General features: G+C 42.3%; 1 protein-coding gene and 1 pseudogene across 1 annotated transcript in view; one reads left to right on the forward strand and one right to left on the reverse strand.

Annotated features, from left to right (window-relative positions):
- The window catches only part of LOC102773938, a 940-nt pseudogene extending 755 nt beyond the window's left edge, over positions 1 to 185 (forward strand).
- Positions 1 to 8,801, reverse strand: part of LOC102754001 (U3 small nucleolar RNA-associated protein 14 homolog A) — a 68,863-nt gene that overhangs the window by 40,058 nt on the left and 20,004 nt on the right. The window lies entirely within an intron of this gene.

Genomic DNA, 8,801 nt, shown 5'->3' on the forward strand with positions numbered 1-8,801 from the left:
GTCCTCTTTCACCAGAACCAACGTGAAAAGAAAAAGACAAGAAAGGCTGCATTGTGTCATTTTCTCAGAATCTCTTGATTTTTAGCTACCAACTGCCAGGAAAAGCTCTCATCTTCTCCTTCTCTCCGTACGGTTTATGTCACGTTGGTACCTTTCTAGCCTTACACAAATGGTCCTCGTGGTAGCCTTAGACCAAGAAGCTGGCTAATCCCTTTCATGAAGCTAATTCCATGGTCATTTCAAGACAGATATAAAGGGAACACTAAGGCAACTCCAAAGATCACCTTATTATTTTCATGCATATATCTATATATACAGACACATCCTTCTTTAAGGGCTCACATTTTAATAGGGAGGAATAAGATTTGGAGTCTGAGCTGTTTGCCAAGCTGAAGTCATAGGTTCTGAAATCACTTTTAACTTCTGGAATCATAATGGCCACTATTACTCGACATAGGAAGTTTTTTAATGTGAATTTTTGCCTATCTCCATAACTCTTGCTGTCACCTTCAGTTACCTTAAATTCACTAACCTGAATCCTCAAAAGTGAGACATCGCAGACCTTTAATGATGCTACAGCCTTTGTTTTCCAGTAGCCAAAACAATGTCTATTGTATTTATGAATTAAAGACTCATTTAAAAGCCTTTATTATTACTCCTACTCTTAAAGATGATAATATTCTATGTGGCCAAATATTTGGACTCATTCTGGACTTAGGCATGTCAATGTTCTTGGTTTTCTGATTTAACTCTTTTCACAACCATGTTGAGAGTAAAAATAAATAATTTATTTATGGGAGGCAAGCGATCAATGTATGTCTCTCTCTCTCTCTCTCTCTCTCAAATGAAAATAAAAAAACAAACAAAAAAACATATGCTTGGGTAAGGATTTTTTAAAAAGGGAATCCATTGGCTCATGTAACTGAGCAGTTTAAGAGTATACGTGGATTCAGGTAAGGCTTGATGCAAAATTTACATAATATTAGTGCAAAGGAGCTGAAGAAATTGATACAAGACAGAAAAAAAAACACCCAGATATGTAGCACATCAATATTAAAATGTTTGTCTATATGATAAATGAAAAAAATAGCAATTTTATTTTCATTTTCCTAAGCAAGTAGTTGAAGTGGGATTTGAACACAAGTCAGTTGACCTTGAAATTCATATTCTCTTACCAATATCCTTCCTATACTATATCCTTCACATCAGTTCCATTTGGAATCCTGAACTAGAAAAAAGCAGAAACATAAAAGAAAATACTGTCTATCCGATCGACGAAGATGACAAAAGACTTAGAAATGCCACCTGGGAAAACTTAATGGAAATGGGGATTGTTTTTCTCATTGCTAAATTTGTAAAGGCTCTGAAATAATGTAACTTCTCAGGAATCTTTAACTGTTTAACTGTTGCCTTTTATTAAGGGAGAATCATGAGAGGATTCTGACCAGCTGGCGGAGAGGAAAAGGATCGAATCTAAGCCAAAGGGAATCAGCTTAGTCACAACAATTACATTTCTCAACAGATTAAGGTTCAACACAGGGATGGGTGTAGTAGACATATATCTTCTGCCTCTGCATCCTCCCCAGTACCTGTTATCCTGTGAAAAATGATGCCCCCCTCCTCCCAGTGTGAAAGTGGTCATGTGGCCCAGGCTGACCAATCAGTACTCTCGTCACTGTGGTCCTGGTCAAAGGTTCAAAGACAGGCATGGATTATAAGCAGAGCCATGATTAGTGAAAAAGGAATAGAAAACATATTATATTTAAGGATATTTAAGGATAAACACCCAGACCACAAAAGAGGAGAGGAAGAGAAAAGCAGAAAACAAAATAGATTAGTCACCAAGTGATTTTTGTAGTAAATAATAGAATATAACGTGCAATCGTGCAATTTTCCTTTGCCGGTCCATCAATGCACTTGTAAGCAGAATCTTCCCTAGGACTTTTCTGCCAGAGTAATCAGAATACCTCTTTTCCCTTGGGGTTGGCATCCAGTGCATCCCTGAACTTCCAAGTCATGTGAGCCAATAAATGTCCTATTTTGCCTGAGCTGATGTGTTCAGAGTTCTGTTTTCTAACAAGAAGTTTTCACCAACATACCAGCTCACACTCACATTTGTTTTAATTCCTTTCATGAGTCTATTTATGTGAGATGCCTCGTGTGCGGGAGGATGGCCAGTTGAACACCTCCAGAGATCGGTTCCCTTCACACCAGGGATCCCATGGTGAGTGTAATAGAAATAAAAAGAAATGCAGGGCGAGTGTGATTCTCACTTCAGATTCTGGGAAGTGCATTCAGGGCCCCCCACGGTCCATAAATATGACCCCAGAGCTCTTAGGCACGAGACATCTAAGTGATTTATAATGTGTAATAGATAAAACCACAATCCTTTTTCCTTTGTTGCATGAGAAACGAAAAGTTGATTCCTATTTACCATCCTTCACACAAGCCAGATTCTGGGCCACGTTATCAGCTGCCATTTGACCGGCCAAAACAGTGCTTTTTAAACGTTCTTTGCAATACTCACCCAATAGAGCAAACTTATCGACCTGGATGTGAGCTGGAAGCAAGGTTGTAATGAATAAACACTAGCTGCAGCAAATTAAAGCCTTTCTGAGAGCCTTTATAACTTGGGGCTTTGGGGAACAAACAAAGGACCTGAGCTGAGTCTCTAACCTGGGTTCCGTGGAGAAGGGGAAAGACGACAAGCCACAGTATAAATGCCATCACCTGTGGAGCTGCACGTTTTATCCCACTTTATCCTCACGACTGTTTTGTAAAGGAGGCATTTTTAATTCATGGATATTCACATAGAAAAATAGAGACTCACAAAGGTCAAGGTTTGCCCAAGGTCGTAAACTGGTACTTGGGGGATCTAGGACTCAAGCTCAGGTCCGGCTTGTCCAAGGCCTGTGCTCTTCTCAAAAGCCCGTGTTTTATTCCACACGCGACGTGGCCATGTACAGCTGAGTTTATTACAGGTTTTCATGTAAGGCATTCCTTCAAGAACTAGACTTCTAGGCAAGACCTCTGAAGAAATCAAATCACACCCACAATTCTTACAGTACAGTTTGGTCTTCTCTTCTAGAAGGATGCTCTTCTACAGAAACTGTTCACTGCCTTGAAATACTCTCTTAACCAAATCTCAGTTCGAAGGCTGTGTATGTCCCAACAAACAAACATCTTTCTTATTCTTCGCCACTGGCTCAACAATGCATTCCTCTCACTCACAAAAAATCATATCCTCATGTATGGTATATCGCATGACACACCCAATCCATCTTATAGTTACTACCCTAATTGTATGTATCCTTAACTAAAATGTTTACATAGTTGTGATGGAATCAAATTTATTAATTTTGCAGTATCCACACATTTCCCCTCTCCCTGAGTCTGCCAAAGAGACCCTGTAATTAATTACCTGCCCAGCTTTCCTCCCTAGGAGACACGAGAAAATAAAAGAAGTCCTCTAATTATTTTGTGCTTGTTTGTGCCTCTATTAATCTGACTCTTCTCTGAGACGGAACCACCTGGGACTAGATGCTATAGAGCTGCACAGTGACAGCTGTGAAAAGCTAACAGTGCACCAGGTACAGAGGCACACATGCCTGGTGGCTGCAGGGCGGGATGATTCCTGGAGCCACAGCGTCCCTGGTGTGTTATCAGGGGGATTACATGAAACAATGTACATGGAAATTCTTTCTGAACTACAAACACTGTGCACATGTGAGCTGTTAGAACCAGGTGGTGTGCGCAGTGGAGGGTACCTTTCGCCGGGGGGTAAGCATTTCAGTTTACATAACACTTTTCATTCCGGGAACCCCAGACCCCTGTGAATATTATCCTGAGAAATATCACTTAAACGTGCACATAAATAAACAGAGTCTAGCAAATGCAGGCACCAAGTATGATGACAATGATGAAGGTCTTAAATAAGAACATCAACGTTTTGACATGTCAGCTCTCAAGGATGTTGCCACTGTAGTCACAACAACTTCTGAGGGGAAAAACAATTCTCAACATGAATGTTTCCCCTCAGTGTTGACTGTTTGGGTGAGGAGGGAGGAAGGGGAATGGAAGTGGGAAAATATTTTAAAATGTGAATTTTATTTCCCTAGCAGGACACCGGAAAACTAAATATAACTGCACAACTGTTTAAGAGTTTCTTTTTGTTTCCTGGTGGTAAAGGGAGAGAAAGTAAGCTGTCATTATCAGAATGATCAAACGCAGAGAGAAAAGAGGTAAAGGTAAGTAAACACCAATTACAGCACTGCCAATATGTGCCGGTCGGGATCCTTCCAAACTTTAATATGAATGGACTTGAGGACTTGGGGATGGGGATGATGGGGGTGAGGAAGAGAGAGCTGCCAGAATACAAGACGGAAAACGTAGAGAAACAGCCCCTGGTACGGTGGGAGCAGTTCAATCGGGCACAGCCCTGCACATTCCCATGCATCAGCTCCAAGTGGTGTGCTGGTACAGATCTGGCTGCGGGCTCAATGCCTTTGTTTGGGTAGCTAGGCATGAGAAAGAACCATCCGCAACCAGAGCGCAACTCAATTCCCAATTCCTCTCTGGAAGCCATCCGCTGGCATCATGAAATATTCTGGGTAAAGGCTGTGCTTTGGCTGGGCAAAAGAGGAATTTCAGACCCTCCATCAGGGTCTTTGTGGCTGAAGCTAAGCCAGTTCTTGGAAACCGACAGAAGAGTCTGTACCTCTGGAATAGTTTGTGTTGCCCCGGCATCTCACTGTTCCTGCCAATGACAAACAGAACCCCCTGACAATTTTTCCTCTCTCTCCTGGCAAAGGCAATGATGGCACAGCTGTTTTCTCACTATAAAAAGACAGTCACTCCAGCCTATGGCAAAAGGTCAATGCACGCCAGTGATTGAACTGCCATGAGTCCTGTGAAGAAATGCAAATCCACCAGAAGAGGCTCTAAGATTCCTAATCGTTTTATCCCGTGCCAGCACGAAGCTTGAGGGTGCTGCTCACTCGATTTTGAATGAGTGCAGGAAAAAGAATTTGGATAAATGTTATCTGCTGTTTATGGGAATCTTTATGCAGGTAACTTTAATTCCCACCTTTTTTTCTCCTCTTGGGTCAAGGAAGACACTTTAACATTAAATAACTGCTATGCTTTTGTATTGAGTACCTAATGGGTTCGAGACACATCTGAGAAACGTAATAAAAACTGGAAGAAATAAGTGGACTTCCAGTAAGCATGAAAGACTACACACAAATGTGCCTTTCCCTTCCCAAACTCTCTAACACATTAAAAGAAAAAATAAAACTTGAATCTACAAAAACAAAGAAAAGAGAACAGGAGACGACAGCCACAGTATTTTGGAAATGGAAACCCAAGGAGAGGAAGGAAAGGGGGTATGGGAGGAGGATCAACCAGAAGCAAACCAGTTCATGCCTCAATCCCCAGGAAGTCTCAGGAATTGATGCCAGGTGCCTCTGAAAGCAGAAATAGGTTTGAAAATAGGGCAACTGATTGATTGCAAGTTTTGTAAGAAGTGAGCAATCTCCCAGGTCCCTTCACCAGCTCTTTGTGGCCAGGCAGCCACAATCCCTACCCCAGTGGAACATCAGGGGGTCCCCTGTGCTCACGCTGTGCAGATGTGTTCTGGACTCTGGAACACCAGACACAGCCACAGTGGAGTGAGTCACCACAATTAAATGGGGAGATTGAGTGAAAAAAATTACATAATAAACAGCAATTCCGACCCAACCCCACTCCCTTCTTTATGTTTGTTGTCAGAAATATTGCCATTCAAGCTTAAAACTGCAGACAGGAGAGAGAAAACTGGTCACAAAGAATTAGGGAAAAGAATGGCATCTGCTCATCTGTAGCAACACTAGCAGCTTGACCTTGATTTGCTTTCCACATGCTTGGTTCTACAGCTTTGACTTCATACTTTAGGCTCCCACAAAATATTGGTGTTTGCCTCTGTAAGTGCTTGGTATGGTATATCCACCCAGCCCTGGGTTCTCAGCCTGAGGCACTGCCTTATTAAGGCCAGCATGGATTATTCCCTGGACCCCCTGTTCTTTGCATAGTACTCTCAATTCCCTGTTCTCCTCTTGTGATTATAATCTAAAATGCAACTGCAGCAGCCAATCCCAAATATATTTCTGACTCCTGCAATGTAGCCAAAGATTGATTTCATTACACTTTCCTTTTTTGCTGATGATGGAAGGAACAATTGGATCATGGCTTGCTTTGATGAATAAATAAGTGGCCTGGTGACATCTGGAGTGGCAGCCTTCCAGATATGCAATCGCCATAAAACTACAGACACAGATACTGAACCTGGGGTGGAGACAACGGGTTCAAGGACCATAGATCTGATGTTACCTCACCACCCAAATATCGGCCTTGATTTCCCTTTCTTGGCTGCATTCAGGGGCCAAATGCCAACTCTTCATAGACTATGTAATGGAGATGAGAAGGTGATGCTCATAAAATCCACCAGAGTCTATGGAGCCTGCAGGGGCCAGTATGCTTGACACATACTGTAATCCTGTGGTTACAAGTGTTCTTTTTTTTAAAATCTTTATTGTTGAAAGTATTACATATGTCCCTCACCCCAGGCCTTCCCCACCTTACTGTCTGTGTCCATGGGTTATGCATATATGCATACAAGTTCTTTGGTTGATCTCTTTCCACCCAGCCCCACCTTCCTAAGTATTCTTTTAATGTAAAAAGAAAAAAGGAAATAATCTCATCTTTTTAGGCAGCTGATGGTGAAGATGATCACTTTTGCTTTCGGCAAACCGATGGAGGAGAAAGTCAATCCCCATGGTCTAAAAACGAAAGTGAGTACCTCATTTTTAAAAAATATATATTTTATTGATTTTTTTACAGAGAGGAAGGGAGAAGGACAGAGAGTCAGAAACATCGATGAGAGAGAAACATCGATCAGCTGCCTCCTGCACACCCCCCACCGGGGATGTGCCTGCAACTAAGGTACATGCCCTTGACTGTAATCAAACCTGGGACCTTTCAGTCTGCAAGCCGACGCTCTATCCACTGAGCCAAACCGGTTAGGGCGAGAACCTCATTTTTATACTTGGAAGAATTTAAGAGAAACAATCTGTAGGAAATTGAATGGACACAACTGTATTGTGCCGCTGGTTCCTGGGTGTTGTGTTTGAACTTGGTCTCTGCCATTGAGCCTTCCACCGGTAAGGCTGGCCCCATGTAACTCAGGAGAGAGAATTGGAACATTCCCAAGGTTGAAATGCAGTGTGAATCTGGAAAGATAGTGTTATTAACTGAAATTTGCAATAGAGGAGAGGAGCAATCGGCAACTGAGGGAAAGAAGATGATAAGTTTTTTAGAGAGCATGGTGAATTTGAAATACCTGCAGGATATTCAGGTTGAGGTTCTTGTGAGCACTGAAAGTGTCACAAGGAAACCAGAAAACTGAGCTCAGGGGATCAATTAAGTTTACTTCAATAGATTTGGAATTCCTTTAATTAGAGCAGCGATTGTGAACTGGTGTAATTCACAGAAGAATTTTTAAAACATACAATACCTGGCTATTTAGTCAGAGGCACAACAGTAGCCCTCCAATGTGAATCAATCAAAATTATACCTTTTTATTTTTTATCAGATAGGCAAACAATATATTTTTTGGCGTTCTGCAGAATTTGTGATTAGTTTATGTGTGCCATGAAGTTAAAAAAAAAGTTTGAAAATCACTGGATTAGAGGATAAACTTATAGCCATAATCTTGGATAAACTCATCAGGAGACAAACCGAAGAGTTTGAAAAAAATTAGAAGGCCGTTTCAGTCAGGATAGAGGTAGATTATGCCTCAGAACTAACAACCCACAAATCACAGGGACTTAATATATGAAAGGTTTCTTTCTCATCCAATTTATGTCCGGAGTTGCCTGGGAATTCTGTTCAGTGTCATCTCACTCTGGCACTTTGACTACTGAGCAATCACCCACCTGGAGCACTGCTGGTCTCTGTAGCAGAGAAAAGAAGGGTCTCATACTAGCAATTAAATGCACTAGCCCAGAAGTGACAGGTGTTGTTCCTGTTCATAATCCAAAGGCCAGAACTCCCCATTTAGCCCTACCAACCGCAAGCACAAGGAAAGCAGGACATGTCATCCAACCATGCATCTGGACAGAGAGGAGTGTGGCCAGAAGGAGCCACATTAGTGACTATCCCAAGGGCAGAATTTGTATAAACATGTTATACCACAGATGCAAGAACTGAGTCAGGATGGAAAGAAGACAGAGAAATAACAATTAGACATAGTAGGAGGAGAAGGACAGCAGGAGCCATCGATGGATGACCCGAAAGAAGGAGAGTAAAGAAAGAAGCAAGTTATCCACGCAGAAGTTTCTAATAGAATGGTGCGCTGTGCACAGTAGGGCAGAGGTATTTAACAAGATGGCAAGCTGGCTGTCACACCACAGGCAAGTCCGGATGACACTCATTTGCTTGATGAATTTCTCAGTCACAATTTCTGTCCCTCAGCCTACCCGAACCCCACATCTAGCCTTAATTATAAGAATCGATACTAATAACAGAGGAATATATAAATTGGCTGGGACACCATCATGTAACGACCAATCAGGATGAAGGTGGGGCCGAGGCGGAGAGCTCTCATCACACCTGCGCCGAGGGTCCAAAGGGCACGGAGTAGAAGGGAGAGCAGATAGGCAGTTAGGGGGATCAGGCCAGGAGGGGAGAGCAGATAGGCAGTTAGGGCAATCAGGCCAGGAGGGGAGAGCAGATAGGCAGTTAGGGGGATCAGGCCAGGAGGGGAG

This window comes from Myotis davidii, unplaced genomic scaffold, assembly GCF_000327345.1.
Source record: "Myotis davidii unplaced genomic scaffold, ASM32734v1 scaffold64, whole genome shotgun sequence".
Taxonomy (NCBI): Eukaryota; Metazoa; Chordata; class Mammalia; order Chiroptera; family Vespertilionidae; genus Myotis; species Myotis davidii.